Source organism: Mustela lutreola, chromosome X (genome assembly GCF_030435805.1).
Source record: "Mustela lutreola isolate mMusLut2 chromosome X, mMusLut2.pri, whole genome shotgun sequence".
Classification (NCBI taxonomy): Eukaryota; Metazoa; Chordata; class Mammalia; order Carnivora; family Mustelidae; genus Mustela; species Mustela lutreola.
In genome coordinates this window covers 111,823,720-111,846,139 of record NC_081308.1, presented here as the reverse complement: position 1 = coordinate 111,846,139, position 22,420 = coordinate 111,823,720, and the positions used below count along the sequence as shown (strand labels likewise).

The following is a 22,420-nucleotide window of genomic DNA, read 5'->3' as shown; positions in this document are numbered from 1 at the left end:
AAATCCCTGATTAATTTTGAGTTAATTTTTGTATAAGGTATGAAATCTATTTATTTTTATTTTAAAATTTTTATTATTATTATTTTTTAAATATTTTATCCTTTTGACAGAGATCACAAGTAGGTAGAGAGGCAGGCAGAGAGAGAGAGGGGGAAGCAGGCTCCCTGGGGAGCAGAGAGCCTGATGCGGGGCTCAATCCCAGAACCCTGGGATCATGACCCGAGCCGAAGGCAGAGGTCTTAACCCACTGAGCCACCCAGGTGTCCCATATTTATTTTTATTTTTTTAAATTAACATATAATTGGGGCGCCTGGGTGGCTCAGTCGGTTAAAGCCTCTGCCTTCAGCTCGGGTCACGATCCCAGGGTCCTGGGATGGAGCCCCATATTGGGCTCTCTGCTCAGTGGGGAGCCTGCTTCCCTTCCTCTCTCTCTGCCTGGCTCCTCTCTGCCTACTTGTGATCTCTGTCAGGTAAATAAATAAAATCTTTTAAAAAAATTAACATATAATGTATTTGTTTCAGGGGTACAAGTCTGTGATTCATCAGTCTTACCCAATTCACAGCACTCACCATAGCACATACCTTCCCCAATGTCCATAACCCAGTCACCCCATGCCTCCCACCCTCTTCTACTTCAGCAACCCTCAGCTTGTTTCCTGAGACCAAGAGTCTCTTAAGGTTTACCTCCCTCTCTGGTTTCATCTTGTTTCATTTTTTCCACCATTCCCCTATGATCCTTTCACTTGTTTCTCAAATTCCTCAAATCAGTGAGATCATCTGATAATTGTCCCTCTCCAACTGACTTATTTTGCTTAGCACAATACCCTCTAGTTCCATCCACATCATTGCAAATGGCAAGATTTTGTTTCTTTTGATGGCTTCAGAATATTCCATTGTATATATATATACCACACCTTCTTTATCCATTCATCTGTTGATAGACATCTAGGTTATTTCCATAGTTTGGCTATTGTGGACATTGCTTCTATAAACATTCAGGTGCACGTGCCCCTTCAGATCACTACATTTGTATCTTTAGGGTAAATACCCAGTAATGTGATTGCTGGATCATAGGGTAGCTCTATTTTCAATATTTTGAGGAACCTTCATACTGTTTTCCATAGTGGTGGCACCAGCATGCATTCCCACCAATGGTGTAGGAGGGTTCCCCTTTTTGCACATCCTTACTAACACTTGTCGTTTCCTGGCTTGGTAATTTTAGCCATTCTGACTGTTGTGAGATGGTATTTCACTGTGGTCTTGATTTGCAGTTACCTGGTGCCCAGTGATGTAGCACACTTTTTCATGTGTCTGTTGGCCATTGGATGTCATCTTTGCAGAAATGTCTATTCATGTCTTCTGCCCATTTATTGATTGAATTATTTGTTCCTTGGGTGTTGAGTTTGGTAAGTTCTTTATAGATTTTGGATACTAGCCCTTTATCTGATATGTTATTTGCAAATATCTTCTCCCATTCTGTCTGTTGTTTTTTGGTGTTGTTGAATGTTTTTTTTTGCTATGCAGAAGTTTTTATCTTGATGAAGTTCCAATAGTTCATTTTTGCTGATGCTTCCCTTGCCTTTGGTGATGTATCTAGGAAGTTGCTGTGGCTGAGGTTGAAGAGGTTGGTGCCTATGCTCTCCCTAAGGATTTTGATGGATTCCTGTCTCACATTTAGGTCTTTCATCCATTTGGAATCTGCTTTTGTACATGATGTAAGGAAATGGTCCAGGAGAAATGGTCGAGAAGAAATGGTCAATATTCTTCATGTGGCTGTCCAATTTTCCCAACACCATTTGTTGAAGAAACTGTCTTTTTTTTTCCCATTAGACATTTTTTCCTGCCTTATCAAAGATTAGCTGACCAGAGAGTTGAGGGTCCATTTCTGGGCTCTCTATTTTGTTCCATTGATCTATGTGTCTTTTTTAGTGCCAGTACCATACTGTCTTGATGATTTCAGCTATGTAATTAGAGTTGAAGTTTTGAATTGTGATGCCACCAGTTTTGTTTTTCTTTTTCAACATTCCTCTGACTATTCAGGGTATCTTCTGGTTCTATATAAATTTTAGGATTATTTGTTCCATTTCTTTGAAAAAAAATGGTACTTTGATAGGGATTGCATTAAGTATGTAGATTGCTCTAGGTAGCATAGACATTTTCACAATATTTGTTCTAATCTATGAGTATGGAACGTTTTTCCATTTATTTATGTCTTCTTCAACTTCTTTTGCGAGTATTCTATAGTTTTCTGGGTACAAATTCTTTGCTTCTTTGGTTAGATTTATTACTAGGTATATTACGGTTTTGGGTGTAATTGTAAATGGGATTGACTCCTTTATTTCTTCTTTTCTTTCTTGTTGGTGTATAGAAATGCAACTGATTTATGTGCATTGATTTTATACCCTGACACTTTACTGAACTCCTATGTGAGGTCTAGCAATTTTGGAATGGAATCCTTTGGGTTCTCCATGTAAAGTATCATATCATCTGCAAAGAGTGAGAGTTTGACTTCTTTGCTGATTCGGATGCCTTGTATTACTTTTTGTTGTCTGATTGCTGAGGCTAGCACTTAAAATACTATGTTGAATAGCAGCAGTGATAGTGGACAGCCCTGCTGTGTTTCTGATATTAGGGGAAAGGCTTTCAGTTTTTCCCTATTGAGAATGATATTCACTGTGGGTTTTTCATAGATGGCTTTGATGATATTGAGCTATTTACTCTCTATCCCTACACTTTGAAGAGTTTTAATCAAGAAAGGGTGCTGTGCTTTGTCAAATGCTTTTTCAGCATATATCGAGAGTATCATATGGTTCTTGTTCTTTCTTTTATTAATGAATTGTATCACACTGATTGATTTGCAGATGTTGCAGCCCAGGAATAAATCCCACGTGGTTGTGGTGAATAATCATTTTAATGTACTGTTGGATCCTATTGACTAGTATTTTGATGAGGATTTTTGCATCCATGTTCATCAAGGATATTGGTCTGTAATTCTCCTTTTTGATGGGGTCTTTGTCTGGTTTTGGGATCAAGATAATGCTGGCCTCTAAAATGTTTGAAAGTTTTCCTTCCATTTCTATTTTTTGAAACAGTTTCAGGAGAATAGGTGCTAATTCTTCTTTAAGTGTTTGGCAGAATTCCCCTGGGAAGCCATCTGGCCCTGGGCTCTTGTTTGTTGGGAGATTTTTAAAAAAGATTTTATTTATTTATTTGACAGAGATCACAAGTAGGCAGAGAGGCAGGCAGAGAGAGGGGAAGGGAAGCAGGAGAGCCTGACATGGGGCTCAATCCCAGGACCCTGGGATCACGACCTGAGCCAAAGGCAGAGGCCCTAACCCACTGAGCCACCCAGGCGCCCCTGAGAGATTTTTGATCCCTGCTTCAATCTCTTTACTGGTTATTGGTCTGTTCATGTTTTCTATTTCTTCTTGGTTAAGTTTTGGTAGTTTATACGACTCTAGGAATGCATCCATTGTTCCCCCCAAGATTGTCTAATTTGCTAGCACATAGTTGCTCATAATATGTTCTTATAATTGTATTTTTTAGGTGTTGGTTGTGATCTCTCCTCTTTCATTCATGATTTTATTAATTTGAGTCCTTTCTCTTTTCTTTTGGATAAGTCTGGCCAGGGATTTATCAATCTTATTAATTCTTTCAAGGAACCAGCACCTAGTTTTGTTGATCTGTTTTACTGTTCTTTTGGTTTCTATTTCATTGATCTCTGATCTTTTTGTTTGTTTGTTTGTTTCTCTTCTGTTGGGTTTAGGCTTTCTTTGCTGCTCTTTCTCCAGCTCCTTTAAGTGTAGGATTAAGTGTGTATTTGAGCCCTTTCTTCTTTCTTATGAAAGGGTTGTATTGCTATATAGTTTCCTCTTATGACTACCTTTTGCTGCATCCCAGTGATTTTGAGCAGTTATGTTTTTATTTTCATTTGTTTCCACAAATTTTTTCAATTCTTCTTTAATTTCCCGGTTGACCCATTCATTCTTTAGCCTCCATGTATTTGAGTTCTTTCCAAGTTTCCTCTTGTAGTTGTGGTTGAGTTCTAGTTTCAAAGTATGGTGATCTGAAAATATGCAGGGAAAGATCCCAATCTTTTGGTACCAGTTGAGACCTGATTTGTGACCCAGGATGTGATCTATTCTGGAGAATGTTCTATGTGCACTAGAGAAGAATGTGTATTCTGTTGCTTTGGGATGGAATGTTCTGAATATATCTCTGATGACCATCTGGTACACTGTGTCATTTTAAGCCTTTACTTCCTTGTTGATCTCTTGCTTAGATGATCTGTCCTTTTCAGTTGGGGGTTTGTGAAAGTCCCCCAATATTATATTATTGTCAACGTGTTTATTTGCTTTTGTTATTAATTGGTTTATATAATTGGCTGATCTCATGTTAGGGGTATAGATATTTAAAATTGTTAGCTCTTCTTATTGGATAAACCCTTTAAGTATGATGTAATGTCCTTCCTCATCTCTTATTATACTCTTTGGTTTAATATGCAATTTATCTGATATAAGGATTGCCACCCCACCTTTTTTTTTATGTCCATTAGCATGGTAAATGGTTTCCACCCCCTCACTTTAAATCTGGAGGTATTCTTGAGTCTCAAATGAGTCTCCTACAGAAAGCATATCTATAGGTCTTTCTTTTTTTTATCCATTCTAATTCCCTGTGTCTTTTGATTGGGGGAATTTAGCCCATTTACATCCTGGGTAACTATTGAAATGTGAATTTAGTGCCATTGTGTTGCCTGTAAGGTGACTGTTACTGTATATTGTCTCTGTTCCTTTCTGATCTATGTTACTTTTAGGCTCTGTCTTTGCTTAGAGGACCCCTTTCAATATTTCCTGTAGAGCTGGTTTGGTGTTTGCAAATTCTTTTAGTTTTTGTTTTTTCCTGGAAGCTCTTTATCTCTCCTTCTATTTTCATGACAGCCTAGCTGGATATAGTATTCCTGGCTATATAGTTTTCTCATGTACTGCTCTGAATATATCATGCCAGTCTTTCTGGGCTGCCAGGTCTCTGTAAATAGGTCTGCTGCCAATCTAACATTTCTACCATTGTATGTTAGAGACTTCTTGTCTTGAGCTGCTTTTAGTATTTTCTCTCTGTCACTGAGACTTGTAAGTTTTACTATTAGATGAGAGTGTGGACCTATTTTTATTGATTTTGAGGGGGGTTCTCTGTGCCTCCTGGATTTTGAGGCTTGTTCCCTTCACCAAATTAGGGAAGTTCTCTGCTATAAATTGCGTCAATATAACTTCTGCTCCTCTCTCTCTTTCTTCTTCTAGGATCCCAGTTGTTCTAATATTGTTTCATCTTATGGTATCACTTGTCTCTGGAATTCTGCCCTCGTGATCCAGTAGGTGTTTATCTCTCTTTCTCTCAGCTTCTTTATTCCACCGCACTTCACCATCTTGGCAACTTTAAGCCAGGAATATATCTCATTGTAGCAGACTTCTGAAAGTTCCACTTTTGTGCTCTGTTGCTTATAATATTTTGCAGTAATCTCCTTAAGCAGTCTCTCTCCCTTATGCCATATCCTCAGATATATCACCCAGGGTGCAAGTCTCTGCACCTTTTGCCTTCCACAAATTGGTCATTTTTCTACTTGAATAACTACAGAATTTCTTTTCTCAGAACTTCATTTGATTTCTTAGGTGTTTGGGATGATCTGATAATGATCTTGCTCAACTAGAGGGACCAGACAAACTTATGGTCCTCTTCTTCTCTGCCATCTTAACTGCCATCCACCCCAAAAGTTGGAGCATGTTTTTAAATTCACTCTCTTGGGACACCTGGGTGTCTCAGTGGGTTAAAGCCTCTGCCTTCAGCTCAGGTCATGGTCCCAGGGTCCTGAGATTGAGCCCCACATCAGGCTCTCTGCTTGGCAGGGAGCCTGCCTACCCCCAATCCCTGCCTGCCTCTCTGCCTACTTGTGATTTCTGTCAATTAAACAAATAAAATCTTTAAAAAATTATTTAAAATCACTCTGTTAATCTCTGTATTTTAATTGGTATATTTAGACCATCATAAATTATTGATTTGTTAGGATTTAAATCTGCCATTTTACTTTTTGTTTTCTGTTTGTTCCCCCTTTTTTTTGGTTTGTCTTTTTTCTTCTTATGTTTCTTTTTTTTTAATTAATTAATTTATTTTCAGAAAAACAGTATTCATTATTTTTTCACCACACCCAGTGCTCCATGCAATCCATGCCCTCTATAATACCCACCACCTTGTTGGGGTAAATTGGAAGGGGAGGTGAATCATGAGATACTATGGACCCTGTTTTTGATTTATATGTTTTATTTATCTCATTTTCCTGTGGATTACTTGAATATTTTTTAGAGTTCCATTTTGATTTATCTATAGTGGTTTTGAGTATATCTTTGTATAGCATTTTTAGTGTTTGCTTTTTGTATTACATGTGTTATCATTTTAACAGTTTGAATGAAGTATAGAAACCTTAGCTCCCTTTAGGTCCCTTCCCCCTCCCTGTTTAAAATATAATTGTTTTAAATATTTTCTCTACATATATTTAGAACTATATCAGACTATGTTATAATTTTTGCACCAACCATAATAAAATATAATTTAGAAGACTCACGAAAAGGAAAACCTATTGTATATACCCATATTTTTGGTTACTGTGCTCTTTCTTTTCTTGATGTCCAAGGTTCTTTATTTTACCATTTTCTATGTGTTTAGAGAACTTTCTTTAGCCATTCTTATAGGTTAGTCTGCTCATGATAAATTTTCTTAATTTTTCTGCGTCAGAGAATGTCTTGATTTTCCCTTCCTTCCTGAGGATATTTTTGCTGGATACAGAATTCTGGAGTGATAGTTTTGTTTCAGCACATGAAAGACGTTGTGCCACCTTATTTTGGCACTCATGGTTTCTGATGAGAAGTGTGCTATTATTCAAATTTTTTCTCCTATAGATAAGGAATCATTACTCTTTCACCACTTTCAATAGTTTTTCTTTGATTTTAGTTTAAGAAGTTTGACTATGATGTGTGTTGGTGTGGATTTTTTTGCATTTACCATTTTTGGAGTTCACTTAGCTTCTTGAACTTGTATATTTATATCTTTTATTGCATTTGGGAAAGTTTCAGCCATTATTTTTTTGAACATTTTTTTCAGATGTAACCTCTCCTCTCCTTCCAGAACTCCAATGACATAAATATTAGATCTCTTGGTATAATACCACAAGTCAGTGCAGCTTTGTGTAAGTTATTCAGATTGGGTAGTTTCTGTTTTTTCTTCTATGTCACTGATTCTTTCCTCTATCCCCTCCATTCAGCTGTTGGGACCATCAACTGAGCCTTATATTTCAGTGATTTTATTTTTTAGTTCTAAAATTTGCATTTTGTTCTTTATATCTTCTATTCCTTTGTTGAGACTTTCTGTTTTTTTCCACAAGTTTCTCTATTTCTTCATTTGCTTCAAGTGTCTTTATAATTGCATATTGGAACATGATTATGATAATGGTTTATAATATTTGACAAATAATTCTAACCTCTGTGTTATCTTGGTGTTACCATTTATTTTGTCTTTTTTTCATTCAGTTCAAGATCTTCCTGGTTCCTTGTATGCTAAGAAATTTTCAGTTGAAGTTTGGACATTTTGGCTAGATGAGGCTCTGGATCTTATTTAAACCTTCTATTTTAGCTGACCTTTTTAGATACTGATTTGGCAGGGTAAGAAGGGTGTCACCTCATTATTTCCAGGTAGGGGTACAAGTCTATATTCCCTATTCAACCTCAATTGACAGCCAAGGTTGCGGGGAATCTTCATTACTGCTGGTCAAGGGTAAGATTTCCATCTCCTCATTAGGTATCCATCGATGATTCCCTGGCTGGGAAGGGTGGATATGTGGATATGTCTTGTTACTGCTGCCTCTGACTTTCACTAATACTGAAAGTTTTAGACTGGTCTCATTTATGTTGAACAGTGGTGGAAAACCTGACTTTCAGCTTTCTCTAACATCACCAACATCAGTGTGGAGGTCACCTTGTTACTTCTGGGGGTGCTGCTCAAGTGATTTCTAGGGGTCTCATTATTGCTGAGGAGTGATGAAGTTCCAACTCCTTATATGGTCTTCTCTGGTATGACCCAGTGGAGGTTTTGGGCAGCATCTTATGGCTTTGCAAGAGTGGATGACTCTTTTCCATTCAGCGTTTGTTGGCGTGGATAAAAGTGGTGCTACTGTTGTTTTCTATGATGTTTAACTAGAATATAATAATAATTGTCTAAAAGTTTACTGTTGCTATGCTTTCCTGGTCCTTGGACTAGTGAAAGCAGTTTTTAATTGGTGGTTTCTTTTTATCTGTACCCACTAGTGTTTCTGGGTTGCTAGATTCTTCATCTCTAAGTCTGCGATATAGTAAGCAAAAAGAAAACAAGAAATTTACAGCCATGTTGTTCCTCAACAATGGAAGTCCCTAGCTGGTCTGTCTTTTTTTCTCCACCTTCAAGAGTCTTCCTATGCTTGTTTTATATATAATTTCCAGGGTTTTTAGTTGTTCTTAGTGGGGAGAATAAGGAAAAATATATTTACTCCAAATTCCAAGAAGCAGAAGTGTGTTATTTTTTAAGAAATCAAAGTAACTTATTTTCATAGTTTAAAATTTAAAGCATTTATGATAAAAATCAGCAGTCCCCTACCTCTTCCTAACATATGCCTGGGTCTGACTCCTTGGAAGCAACCACTTTCAACATTTTTAGCTGTTTCTTCTATTATTTCCTTCCATAATTCTAGACAATGTCCTCACTCACTACTTATTGACTTAAAATTTTTAATATCTATTTTTTGTGGTGATAGATTAAAAATTTGGCTTTCTCATATATTTTACCTCATTTTCATCATCGTTTCAGTACAGTCATGTCACCATTTTTTTTTTCATTAAACTGGTGTCAGTGTTTATATTATTATAATCAAAGTAAATAGCATTCTTTATTTGTTTCCAAGTTCTATCAAATATGCCTCCCACCTGTTCTTTTCTCTCAAATATTCCTTCATATTCACTCGTCCACCATAAGATTTCTTTTCCTTGAGGTCCTTTGCTTTCTTTTTCCTATCTGGACTGGTTAGTCCCTTATACAGGTGTCATCCTGGGACTTTTCTGAAGTTTCAGTGCTGTGCCTTGGTATAGGCAAAGCTTTTAACATTCATTTTGTTGGAACTTTTGTGAACACTTTCAATCTGGATACTGATTTTTCAGGTCTGGGAAATTCTCTAATGGTATTTCTTTGAAAATTCTTCTTCACTCTCTCTCTCTCTTTTTTCAGGACCTAATATTAATTAGTTGGATATTAGAACTCTTGGATTGATTCTGGAGGACACTAATTTTTTTTCTATTTTCTGACTCCTATTCATTTTTGTACTACTTTGAGGGAATTTTCTGTGATTTTATTTCTCATTTGCTATTGAATTTTTATTTTATTAAGTTATATGTATTATTTTATGTAAAAAGGAATTACATTCTTTTAAAAAATATTTTATTTATTTATTTGACAGACAGAAATCACAAGTAGGCAGAGAGGCAGGCAGAGAGAGGGGGATGGGAAGCAAGCTCCCCACAGAGCAGAGAGCCTGACACAGGTCTTGATCCTAGGACCCTGGGATCATGACCCGAGCTGAAAGCAGAGACTCTAGAGCCACCCAGGCACCCCAAGGAATTACATTCTTATTAAGATTTAATTTTTTTAAAGTTTTTAACTTTTCTCCTGATTTTTTAGTAATTATTTTTATTAACATATAATGTATTGTTTGCTCCAGGGGTACAGGTTTGTGAATCATCAGGTTTACACACTTCACAGCCCTAACCATATCACATTCCCTTCCCAATGTCCCCAACCACCCTCTTCACAACCCCCTCCCCCAGCAACCCTCAGTTTGTTTTGTGAGATTAAGAATCTCTTATGGTTTGTTTCCCTCCCAATTCCATCTTGTTTCATTTTTTCCTTCTCTACCCCCTAAACTCCCTCACCCTGCCTCTGAAATTCCTTATATCAGGGAGACTGTATGATAATTGACTTTCTCTGATTGACTTATTTCTCTCAACATAATACCCTCTAGTTCCACCCACATCATTGCAAATGGCAAGATTTCATTTCTTTTGATGGCTGCATAGTATTCCATTGTATATATATACACCACATCTTCTTTATCCATTCATCTGTTGATGGACATTTGATTACTGTAACTTTGTTAATATCATTTGAAATCAGGAAGCATGATACCCCCCACTTTCTTTTTCTTTCTTAGGATTGCTTTGGCTATTTTTATTTCCACAAAATTTTATTTTGCTTATCTCCATAACATTTTGAGATTGTGGTTTTTTTCTGTGAAAAAATGCCATTGTGATTTTAATAGCAATTGCATTGAATCTATAGATGACTTTGGGTAGTATGGACATTTTAACAATATTAGTTCTTCTGATCCATGAACTCAGGATACATTCCCATTAGTTTGAGTGTTCTTCAATTTCTTTCATCAAAGTCTTATAGTTTTCAATGACATCTTTTACCTCCTTGGTTCAATTTATTCCTAAGTGCTTTATTATTTTTGATGCTATTGTAAATTGGATTATTTTCTTTTTTTAATTTATTTTTTATTTATTTTCAGCACAACAGTATTCATTATTCTTGCACCACACCCAGTGCTCCATGCAATCCATGCTGTCTCCAATACCCACCACCTGGTTCCCCCAACCTCCCACCCCCCCACCACTTCAAGCCCTTCAGATTGTTTTTCAGAGTCCATAGTCTCTCATGGTTCACCTCTCCCTCAAATTTCCCCCAACTCCCCTATCCTCTCTAACTCCCCATGTCCTCCATGCTATTTGTTATGCCCACAAATAAGTGAAACCAAAAAGATTTTATTTTTAAGTAATCTCTACACCCAACATATGGCTTGAACTCACAACCTTGAGTTCAAGAATCTCATGCTCCTCTGACTGAACCAGCCAGGTGTCCCTGGATTTTTTTTTTTAATCTTTTTTTGATACTTTGTTATTAGTGTATAAAAGCACAACTGATTTTTGTATGTTGATTTATATCCTGCAACCTTATGGAATTCATGTGTTAGTTCTAAGTTTTTTGGTGTAGTCTTTAGGGTTTTCTGTATTTGGTATCATGTCATATATGCAAATAGGGACAATTTTAATTTTTCTTTTCAATTTAGATGGATTTTACTTCTTTTTCTTGTCCAATCACTCTGACTAGGACTTCTAGTGCTGTTGTGAATAGAAATGGTGAAAGTGGATAGATACTCTTGTCTTATTCCTGATCTTAGAGAAAAGTTTTTATCTTTTCACCACTGAGTATGATGTTAGTTGTGGGTTTGTCATATATGATCCTTTATTATATTGAGGTATGTTCCTTCAGTACCCACTTTTTAAAATCATTAAACGATGCTGAATTTTGTCATATGCTTTTTCTGCATCTACTGAATCATATGATTTTTATCTTTCATTCTTTTAGTGTAATGTATCACATCTATTGATTTGTGTATGTTGAATCATCCTTGTATCCAAGGGATAAATCCCACTGGATCATGGCATATGATCCTTTTATTATTTTTTTATTTTAATTTTTATTTTCTGGCACATGATCCTTTTAATATGCTGTAGAATTTTGTTTGCTAGTATTTTGTTGAGAATTTTTACATGTATATTCATCAGAGATGTTTGGTAGTTTTTTTTTTTTTTCTCATACTGTCCTTATTTGGCTTTGGTATCAGGGTACTGTTGGTCTTATACAATATGTTTGAGAGTGTTCCCTCCTCTTCAATTTTTTGGAAGAGTTTGAGAAGTATTTATGTTATTTTTTCATCAGGTATTTGTTAGAATTCACCTATGAAGCCATCTGGTTCTATTCTGAGCTTTCCTTTGTTTGGAGGTTTTAGATTACTATTTTATTTTTCTAGGTCATAACTGGTCTGTTCAGAATTTCTATTTCCTTATGATTCAATATTTCTAAGTTGCATATTTCTAAGAATTTACTCATTTCTTTTATGTTGTCCAATTTGTTGGTTTATTTTTTTTTAAGATTTTATTTATTTATTTGACAGACAGAGATCACAAGTAGGCAGAGAGGCAGGCAGAGAGAGAGGAGGAAGCAGGCTCCCTGCTGAGCAGAGAGCCCGATGCGGGACTCGATCCCAGGACCCTGAGATCATGACCTGAGCCGAAGGCAGTGGCTTAACCCACTGAGCCACCCAGGCGCCCCAATTTGTTGGTTTATAATTGTTCATAGTAGTCTGTATGATCCTTTGTATGTGTATAGTACCAGTTGTAATATCTTTCATTTCTGATTTTATTTATTTGCTTTCTCTTTCTTGTTTTCTTATTTAGTCTAGCTAAAGGTCTCTTAATTTTCTTTATCTTTTCGATAAACCAGCTCTCAGCTTTTTTTAAAATTTTTTTTCAGTGTTCCAAACCCCCCAACCCTCCTCCCTTCCAAAACCCTCAGTTTGTTTTTCAGGGTCCAAAGTCTTTCATCGTTCATCTCCTCCTCCAATTTCATAATCTTTTCTATTACTTTCTATTTTCTATTTTATTTCTTTCTGCTTTAACCTTTATTATTTTTTCCTTCTGCTAACTTTGGTCTTTGTTTTTCTTTTTCTAGCTCCTTGAAGTGTAATGTTAGGTGGTTTATTTAAGACCTTTCTTTTTTCTAATGTAGATATTTACTGCTATAAACTTCTGGTTTTTCTTCTTCATCTTAGAAGTTTTGGCAGGAATATTTTAAAGGACAAGGAAAATATTATAATTTTATAATTCTGTATTTTTTAAAAAAGAAAACATGCTAAAGTATCATTTTAAAAAGCCCTATGAACAGTTCTGTGTCCTGTTTGTGTTGATGGTTACTCAGATCTACACATGTAATAAAATTTTATAGAACTGCATGCCAAAAAAGTGCATATAAAAACTGGTGAATGTTAAATAAGGTTTGTACCTTAGTTAATAGTATTGTAGCAAAGTTAACATTCTGGTTTTGATGTTGTTCTATGGTTATGTAAGATATTAACATTGGTAGAGACTATGTGAAATGTATATAAGAACTCTATTATAATTTTGCTATTTCTTTTGAGTCTTAAACTATTTCAAAATAAGATGTTATTTAAAAAGTCCATTCAAATGAAAAGATGCTCAACATCATTCATCATCAGGGAAATGCAAATCAAAACTTCAATGAGGTATCATTTCATACTTGTCAGAATAGCTAAAATCAACAACACAAGAAACAAATGATTGTGAGGACATGGAGAAAAAGGAACCCTCTTGTACTATTGGTCAGAGTGTGAACTGGTGCAGCCATTGTGGAAAACAGTATGGAGGTCCCTCAAAAAGTTAAAAATAGAACTACCTCCAATCCAGTAAACACACTACTAGATGTTTGCCCCCAAATGCAAGCACATTAATTTAAAGGGATATATGGATCCCAATATTTATAGCATCATTGTTTATAATAGCCAAGATACGGAAGGAGACCAAATGTCTACTGATAGATGAATGGATAAAGAAGATATGTTATACATATACAATGGAATATTATTTAGCCATTAAAAAGAATATAATCTTGCCATTTGCAATGACATGGATGGAGCTAAAGAGCATAAAACTTAGCAAAATAAGTCAGCCAGAGAAAGACAAATACCATATGATTTCACTCATATGTGGAATTTAAAAAACAAAACAAAATGAAAAACATGCAAAGGGAAAGAAATATATAGAGAGGCAAACCAAGAAACAGATATTTAGCTATAGGAAACAAACTGATGGTTACCAGAGGGGAGGTGGGTGGGAGTGGGATGGGTAAAGTAGGCAGTGGGGATTAAGGAGGGGGTTGGGTAAAATAGGTGATGGGGATTAAGGAGTGTGCTTGTTTTGATGAGCACTGAGTGATATATGGAATTGTTGAATCAGTACGTTGTACTGAGACTAATATAACACTGCATATTAACTACTGAACTTAAAAAAAGTCCATTTAAGAGATAAAACAAAGGAGGAAGTAAAGAATTCTATAAATCTTACCACTAAGAGATATAACTATTAAAATTTTGGGGAACATTTTCCCTGATATCCCCATATTTATCGAACACTTCTTATATGCCAGGAACTCCTCTAAGAACTTTATGTATATTATCTTACCAATTTCTTACAATATCCTTCTGTGGTCCATACCATTATTATGCTCATTTTACAATAAAGAAACCAAAGCTTAGGGAAGATAACTTGTCTAAGGTCATATAATTAGTAAATTTCAGGACTAAAATGCAAGCTGAGGTATGTCTGATGTCTAAATTGAGGCATTTTTTTTCTTCACTATATTAATTCTCCTAACACCTCCAACTTGATCACACCCACTTTGTCTTCTTCCAGGTACTAGAATGTGACCTTCCTGAAATTTGGATTTATTGTTCCAGACAGCTACCTCAGTGGTTCCTATTAGGATAACTTTATACCACCCAATCTGCTTGCTTAGTCTTAGACTATATTATAACTTAAAATTCTCCAATTTATTTTTATTTTATTTTGATCTTTATTTTGATTCCCCAAGTTAGTTCTGTGTCTTTTTTTCCTAAAAAGTAGATGCCAAGAATTTTCACCACTTACAGAATTTGTTACTAGGATATTTGCCTTTAACTTACATATTTATAACTTTTCATTTCGTCTGATTTTAGCTTCTCTGGCCTTCTGTGCATCTTACCAGAATGATTTAATCTGAAAAATATTTAACTGGTTATATAGAAACCATCCCCTTTTTGTCTTTAGACTTTTGCTTCTTTCAAACATGGCATTGGGTTCCATAAGAGAGGTGTGTCCTCTATATACAATGGTAGCCTTTCCTTGCTTCTCTCTTACTTCAGTTTCTTCCCTTACCTATCCATTGCTATGTACTATATTCTTTGATTTAATCAATACACCTGCTATTTCATTTCTCTGCAAGAGTTTGAGAGGAAAATCATACAGCAAACATTATTGTTTTGATCCAGACATATTTCACAGCATTTGACATTTTAAAAATTTCAGAGAAATTCTAATACTTGTCAATCAAATATTGCCTATCCCTTTTTTACTCTTCCTAGTGCTTTGAGAAGTATGAATTCTGCCAGTTTCAGCACCTTCTGCAACCAGATTCCTTGTGTCACCTTGACAACCATTTCCTCTTCCTCCCAGGTGCCCCTGAAAACAGCAGTCTTCAAAGATTTGTTGAAAATTCTCTCCTCCAAAGTTGTGTTGAACTCAACAGTGAGGCTGGCAGGGCTGAGGGTATTTCTCTTTTCCAACAACTGGATCCTGCCATTCACTTCTGGAGTTATCATGTCAGCTCTTCTATTAGCTGTCTCTTTCTTCTTTGAGTGGTACCTCAACATAAGACCATGCCCCCGGCCTTCTCTCTGCTCTAAAAATAATTCTGAAAAGAACCCCATGATCCAAATTTCTCATTTTACACTGTCAGTTTGTCCATTTTATCCATTAAGGCCACCACCAGATAATATTCTTCTCTCTTACTCACCTATTCTCAAATTTTCATAGGTCCTATCTTTAGTTTTTAGTTTTCTCTTCCTCACTTATCTCCTTGTTATTTTGCTTTTGTTTTTTCTTTCTGTACTCTCCATTAAACACATCTTCGTTTTGGAATTTGTGCTTAACTTTATAAAGCAATGGGCTTGTCTCTTTCCTTGGAATATTTTGTAGATCATTCTTGTCACATCCTGGAAGTGTCATAAAAGTTCTGAGAATTTATTCTGAGGAAATAGTAATTCATATGCATGAAGATGTATGTACATAAAAGGCTTTTGGCACAGTAATATTAAAATTGTGAAAAACTAGGTATAACCAAAATTTCTATAAATAAAAGACTAAATAAATTTTGGTATACCTTATAATGAAATACTAAAAATGCATTTGAAATGACAATATAGAGTTATATTTATAGACATTTAAAGATTCTATAATATTTATTGAGTGAAAAGGCAGGTTAAAAAGTATAAATATACTATGATATGTATGGTATATTTGTTAAACAGTGGTGATTCTTGTTTAGCAGATTTGAATGTAAATATTGGCTTCATCATCTCATCCTTTATTTTTATGCTGAGTATATACCATTGTATATACATATCAAATCTTTTTTATCCATCCAACTATTGATGGACATTTGGGTGGCTTCCATATCTTGGCTACTGTAATAATGATGCAGTAAACATAGGGGTGCATATATCTCTTTGAATTAGTGTTTTTGTTTTCTTTTAGTAAATACCCAGTAGTGGAATTATTGGGTCATATGGTATTTTTATTTTTAATTTTTTGAAGAACTTTCATATTGTTTCCCACAGTGGCCATACAAATTTACTTTCCCTCCAATAGGGCACAAGGGTTCCTTTTTCTCCACATCCTTACCAACACTTGTTATTTCTTATCTTTTTGATTTTATCCATTCTGATATGTGTCAAGCAATATCTTACTGTGATTTGCAATTTCCTGATGATGAGCAATGTTGAGTATCTTTTCATGTGTCTGTCAGTTATTTGTATGTCTTTTTTGGAAATATATCTATTCAGATCCTCTGCCCATTTTAAATTGGGTTATTTGTTTTTTGTGTGTGTTCCTGAATATTCTTTAAATATGTCTTTTAAATATGTTCAAGAAACATGAATTGGTTGAAGATACATACACTATCAAATGATGAAAATTCTGTCATATATAAGTAAAACTTCATTCTTCAAGTATTCAATAAGCATTGTAATATCCTACAATGTAAGAGGCATAGTATTGAACACAGTGAGCTGAATACATAGCTGAAAAAGATACAGTACCTGTATTTTAGTCTGGTGGGGGGTATAAGACATATGTCCATAGGTAGAATGTGATCGGTATCACAGAGCCAAGGAAACTAATAGTTCTAGGACTTCAGAGAAGAGACTGATCTCATCTGACTGAAGGATTCATGAAGGGGATACCGTTTGAACAACATCTTGGAGGGCAAGTGGGGAGTGGCATTTTTTTCTTTGAGAACTAGGATTAGTACAATTGGATAGGAGAGGAAAAAATGACTAGAATGTTGAATTATAGAATGTCTGACCTTGAAGGGTCATTTGAGATAATTTAATGTATCCCCTTCATTTTATAGGTGAAGAAACAGGTAACTTGTTCAAAGTAATCAAGCCAGTTTGTAGTAGTTTGGCATTATAGCTTTATTTTTTTTTTTTGTATTGACTTTTTAAAAAATTTTTTTCAATTTATTTATTTTCAGAAAAACAGTATTCATTATTTTTTCACCACACCCAGTGCTCCATGCAATCCGGGCCCTCTATAATACCCACCACCTGGTACCCCAACCTTCCACCCCCCCGCCACTTCAAACCCCTCAGATTGTTTTTCAGAGTCCATAGTCTCTCGTGATTCACCTCCCCTTCCAATTTACCCCAACTCCCTTCTCCTCTCTAACACCCCTTGTCCTCCATGATATTTGTTATGCTCCACAAATAAGTGAAACCATATGATAATTGACTCTCTCTGCTTGCCTTATTTCACTCAGCATAATCTCTTCCAGTCCCGTCAATGTTGCTACAAAAGTTGGGTATTCATCCTTTCTGATGGAGGCATAATACTCCATAGTGTATATGGACCACATCTTCCTTATCCATTTGTCCGTTGAAGGGCATCTTGGTTCTTTCCATAGTTTGGCGACCGTGGCCATTGCTGCTATAAACATTGGGGTACAGATGGCCCTTCTTTTCACGACATCTGTATTCTTGGGGTAAATACCCAGGATCGCAATGGCAGGGTCATAGGGAAGTTCTATTTTTAATTTCTTGAGGATTCTCCGCACTGTTCTCCAAAGAGGCTGCACCAACTTGCATTCCCACCAACAGTGTAAAATATATTTCAGTTTTTTTGATAGGCAGTGGAAAACACCGGGGATTTTTGATCAGCTGGGTGATAACAGTAGGTATAATAATACTAGTTCATGCATATTACATGTTTATCATGCAGCAAGCCAGGGGCTAACTTTTATGTGATATTTCATTTATTCCACTCTAGGAGATAGGTACCATTATTAGCCATATTTGAAAGAAGAATGAAATAATGCTTTTAGGTTAAGTGAATTCCCCAAGCTCACAGAGCTCATAAACAGTAGAGCTGAGATTTGAACCCAATAGTCTAGCTCCAAAGCCTAAGCCCTGAACGACTATACTAAACTACAGTCAAAATGATGCATTAGGAAGTGGCAGTAGGTCAGAGGATGAATAAGAATAAGAGAAAGAATAGAGATAGGAAGACCAGTTAGGAGATGAATGTAGTAATTCAGGGAAGAAGTGACTAGGCCCAAATTATAGTTGGGAGTTACTAGAATGGAAGAAAAGAAGAGACCCATGAAGTATTTTAAAAGAAGACATAATATGTTGGATGAACTGTTGGGAAAGAGGAAAAAAAGTGATTAGGAAGCTCTGTGAGTCAAGAGTGTGAGTCGATTTCCAAAGGAAAGGAGTGTAAGTTTAAAAACTACATTGAGGGGCACCTGAGTGGCTCAGTGGGTTAAAGCCTCTGCCTTCAGCTCAGGTCATGATCCCAGGGTCCTGGGATTGAGCCCCACATTGGGCTCTCTGCTCGGCAGGGAGCCTGCTTCCACCTCTCTCTTTCTGCCTGCCTCTCTGCCTACTTGTGATCTCTGCCTCTCAAAGAAATAAAAAAATCTTAAAAAAATTAAAAACTACATTGATAGAGGTATAATAGCTACAGAAAGAAAAATAACAGCTTTGCTTTAACAGCTACGAGCAATCCAAATGTAAAGCATCCAGTTTAGAGACTTGAGATTGATAAGCTGAAGCATATTTAAAAAAGGATGGCTGAGGGTGCCTGGGTGTCTCAGTCATTGTCTGCCTCCTCCTCCTCTTCCTCCTTCTTCTTTTTGGATTTGGATGGCACATTTTATTACAGAGTGATAAGGACAAAATATTAGAAGTTTTAAAATAAACTTTTGCTTTTTTGATTGGCTAAAGATGCTCAGGTTATGATCCCAAGGTCCTGGGAGCCAGGCCCACATCGGGCTCCCTGTTCAGCTACCACAGCTTGTGTTCCCTCTCTGACTGTATCTCTCTCTGTGAAATAAATCATTTTTTAAAGATTTTATTTATTTGACAGACTGAGATCACAAGTAGGCAGACAGGCAGGCAGAGAGAGAGTGCGCGGGAAGCAGGCTCCCCACTGAGCAGAGTCTGATGTGGAGCTCTATCCCAGAACTCTGGGATCATGACCTGAGTCGAAGACAGAGGCTTTAGCTCACTGAGCCACCCAGGCACCCTGTCAAATAAATCTTTAAAAAAAAAAAAAAAAAAAAGATGACTAGGCCCCAGGCTTAGCTGGTGTCCAGCAGGGTAGGGCCAAGTTTGGACCCAGAGTAGAGCCAGCTGGGTGGGCGCCAAGTCCATGCCCACCTCCCCGACACCCCTGCCACTGTGGCCCAGAACACACTGTCCTAGCACTTCCACTAGGTGGACATCAATGAGTTTGATGAGAACAAATTCGTGGACAAGCAGGAAGAGGCGGCGGCAGCAGCAGACACTGAGCCAGGCCTGGACCTTAGCGAGGTGGATGGCATTCTGTAGTAAGGGGACATGCTTCCGGCATTTCATGCAGCCTTACATAACTCTCCCATTAGCACAAAGAATCAAGCCGTGAAGGAATGAACCTAGTTTGTGGTGCTGAAAGTGCTTACAAACTTTAAGAGCAGTGCAGTTGTGCAGGCTGTGCACTCACGGGACAGAAATGACATTGACTTACTAATGAGGTACAATTTATAAAGGGTTTGAGAAGCCCACAGAAAACAGCAGCGTGGTGTTACTCCAGTTGCATAAAAGGGCATTAGCAGTAGGAGCACTAGGCTCCATTATGATTTCTTTTTTTTTTAAAGATTTTATTTATTTATTTGACAGATGGAGATCACAAGTAGGCAGAGAAGCAGGCAGAGAGAGAGGAGGAAGCAGGCTCCCCAATGAGCAGAGAGCCCTATGTGGGGCTCGATCCCAGATCCCAGGACCCTGGGACCACAACCCGGGCTGAAGGCAGAGGCTTTAACCCACTGAGCCAAGGCGTTCCTCCATTATGAGTTCTTAAAGCAAGAATGACTGTTTTTTTTTTTTTTTTTTAAATTTTAATATAATTTTTTATTTTTTATAAACATATATTTTTATCCCCAGGGGTACAGGTCTGTGAATCACCAGGTTTACACACTTCACAGCACTCACCAAAACACATACCCTCCCCAATGTCCATAATACCACCCCCTTCTCCCAAACCCCCTCCCCCCAACAACCCTCAGTTTGTTTTGTGAGATTAAGAGTCACTTATGGTTTGTCTCCCTCCCAATCCCATCTTCTTTCATTTATTCTTCTCGTACCCACTTAAGCCCCCATGTTGCATCACCACTTCCTCATATCAGGGAGATCATATGATAGTTGTCTTTCTCCGCCTGACTTATTTCGCTAAGCATGATACGCTCTAGTTCCATCCATGTTGTCGCAAATGGCAAGATTTCATTTCTTTTGATGGCTGCATAGTATTCCATTGTGTATATATACCACATCTTCTTGATCCATTCATCTGTTGATGAACATCTAGGTTCTTTCCATAGTTTGGCTATTGTGGACATTGCTGCTATAAACATTCGAGTACACGTGCCCCTTTGGATCACTACGTTTGTATCTTTAGGGTAAATGCCCAATAGTGCAATTGCTGGGTCATAGGGCAGTTCTATTTTCAATATTTTGAGGAACCTCCATGCTGTTTTCCAGAGAGGTTGCACCAGCTTGCATTTCCACCAACAGTGTAGGAGGGTTCCCCTTTCTCCGCATCCTCGCCAGCATCTGTCATTTCCTGACTTGTTGATTTTAGCCATTCTGACTGGTGTGAGGTGATATCGCATTGTGGTTTTGATTTGTATTTCCCTGATGCTGAGTGATATGGAGCACTTTTTCATGTGTCTGTTGGCCATCTGGATGTCTTCTTTGCAGAAATGTCTGCTCATGTCCTCTGCCCATTTCTTGATTGGATTATTTGTTCTTTGGGTGTTGAGTTTGCTAAGTTCTTTATAGATTCTGGACACTAGTCCTTTATCTGATATGTCGTTTGCAAATATCTTCTCCCATTCTGTCAGTTGTCTTTTGATTTTGTGAACTGTTTCCTTTGCTGTGCAAAAGCTTTTGATCTTGATGAAATCCCAATAGTTCATTTTTGCCCTTGCTTCCCTTGCCTTTGGCGTTGTTCCTAGGAAGATGTTGCTGCGGCTGAGGTCAAAGAGGTTGCTGCCTGTGTTCTCCTCAAGGATTTTGATGGATTCCTTTCTCACATTGAGGTCCTTCATCCATTTTGAGTCTATTTTTGTGTGTGGTGTAAGGAAATGGTCCAATTTCATTTTTCTGCATGTGGCTGTCCAATTTTCCCAGCACCATTTATTGAAGAGGCTGTCTTTTTTCCATTGGACATTCTTTCCTGCTTTGTCGAAGATTAGTTGACCATAGAGTTGAGGGTCTATTTCTGGGCTCTCTATTCTGTTCCATTGATCTATGGGTCTGTTTTTGTGCCAGTACCATGCTGTCTTGATGATGACAGCTTTGTAATAGAGCTTGAAGTCCGGGATTGTGATGCCACCAACGTTGGCTTTCTTTTTCAATATCCCTTTGCCTATTCGAGGTCTTTTCTGGTTCCATATAAATTTTAGCATTATTTGTTCCATTTCTTTGAAAAAGATGGATGGTACTTTGATAGGAATTGCATTAAATGTGTAGATTGCTTTAGGTAGCATAGACATTTTCACAATATTTATTCTTCCAATCCAGGAGCATGGAACATTTTTCCATTTCTTTGTGTCTTCCTCAATTTCTTTCATGAGTACTTTATAGTTTTCTGAGTATAGATTCTGTGTCTCTTTGGTTAGGTTTATTCCTAGGTATCTTATGGTTTTGGGTGCAATTGTAAATGGGATTGACTCCTTAATTTCCCTTTCTTCTGTCTTGCTGTTGGTGTAGAGAAATGCAACTGATTTCTGTGCATTGATTTTATATCCTGACACTTTACTGAATTCCTGTATAAGTTCTAGCAGTTTTGGAGTGGAGTCTTTTGGGTTTTCCACATATAGTATCATATCATCTGCGAAGAGTGATAATTTGACTTCTTCTTTGCCGATTTGGATGCCTTTAATTTCCTTTTGTTGTCTGATTGCTGAGGCTAGGACCTCTAGTACTATGTTGAATAGCAGTGGTGATAATGGACATCCCTGCCGTGTTCCTGACCTTAGTGGAAAAGCTTTCAGTTTTTCTCCATTGAGAATGATATTTGCGGTGGGTTTTTCATAGATGGCTTTGATGATATTGAGGTATGTGCCCTCTATCCCTACACTTTGA

At 36.9% G+C, this 22,420-nt stretch overlaps 1 pseudogene; it reads left to right on the top strand.

Annotated features, from left to right (window-relative positions):
* Positions 1 to 19,907, top strand: part of LOC131821066 (actin-related protein 2/3 complex subunit 5-like protein) — a 59,721-nt pseudogene extending 39,814 nt beyond the window's left edge.
* Positions 19,908 to 22,420: the final 2,513 nt, after the last annotated feature.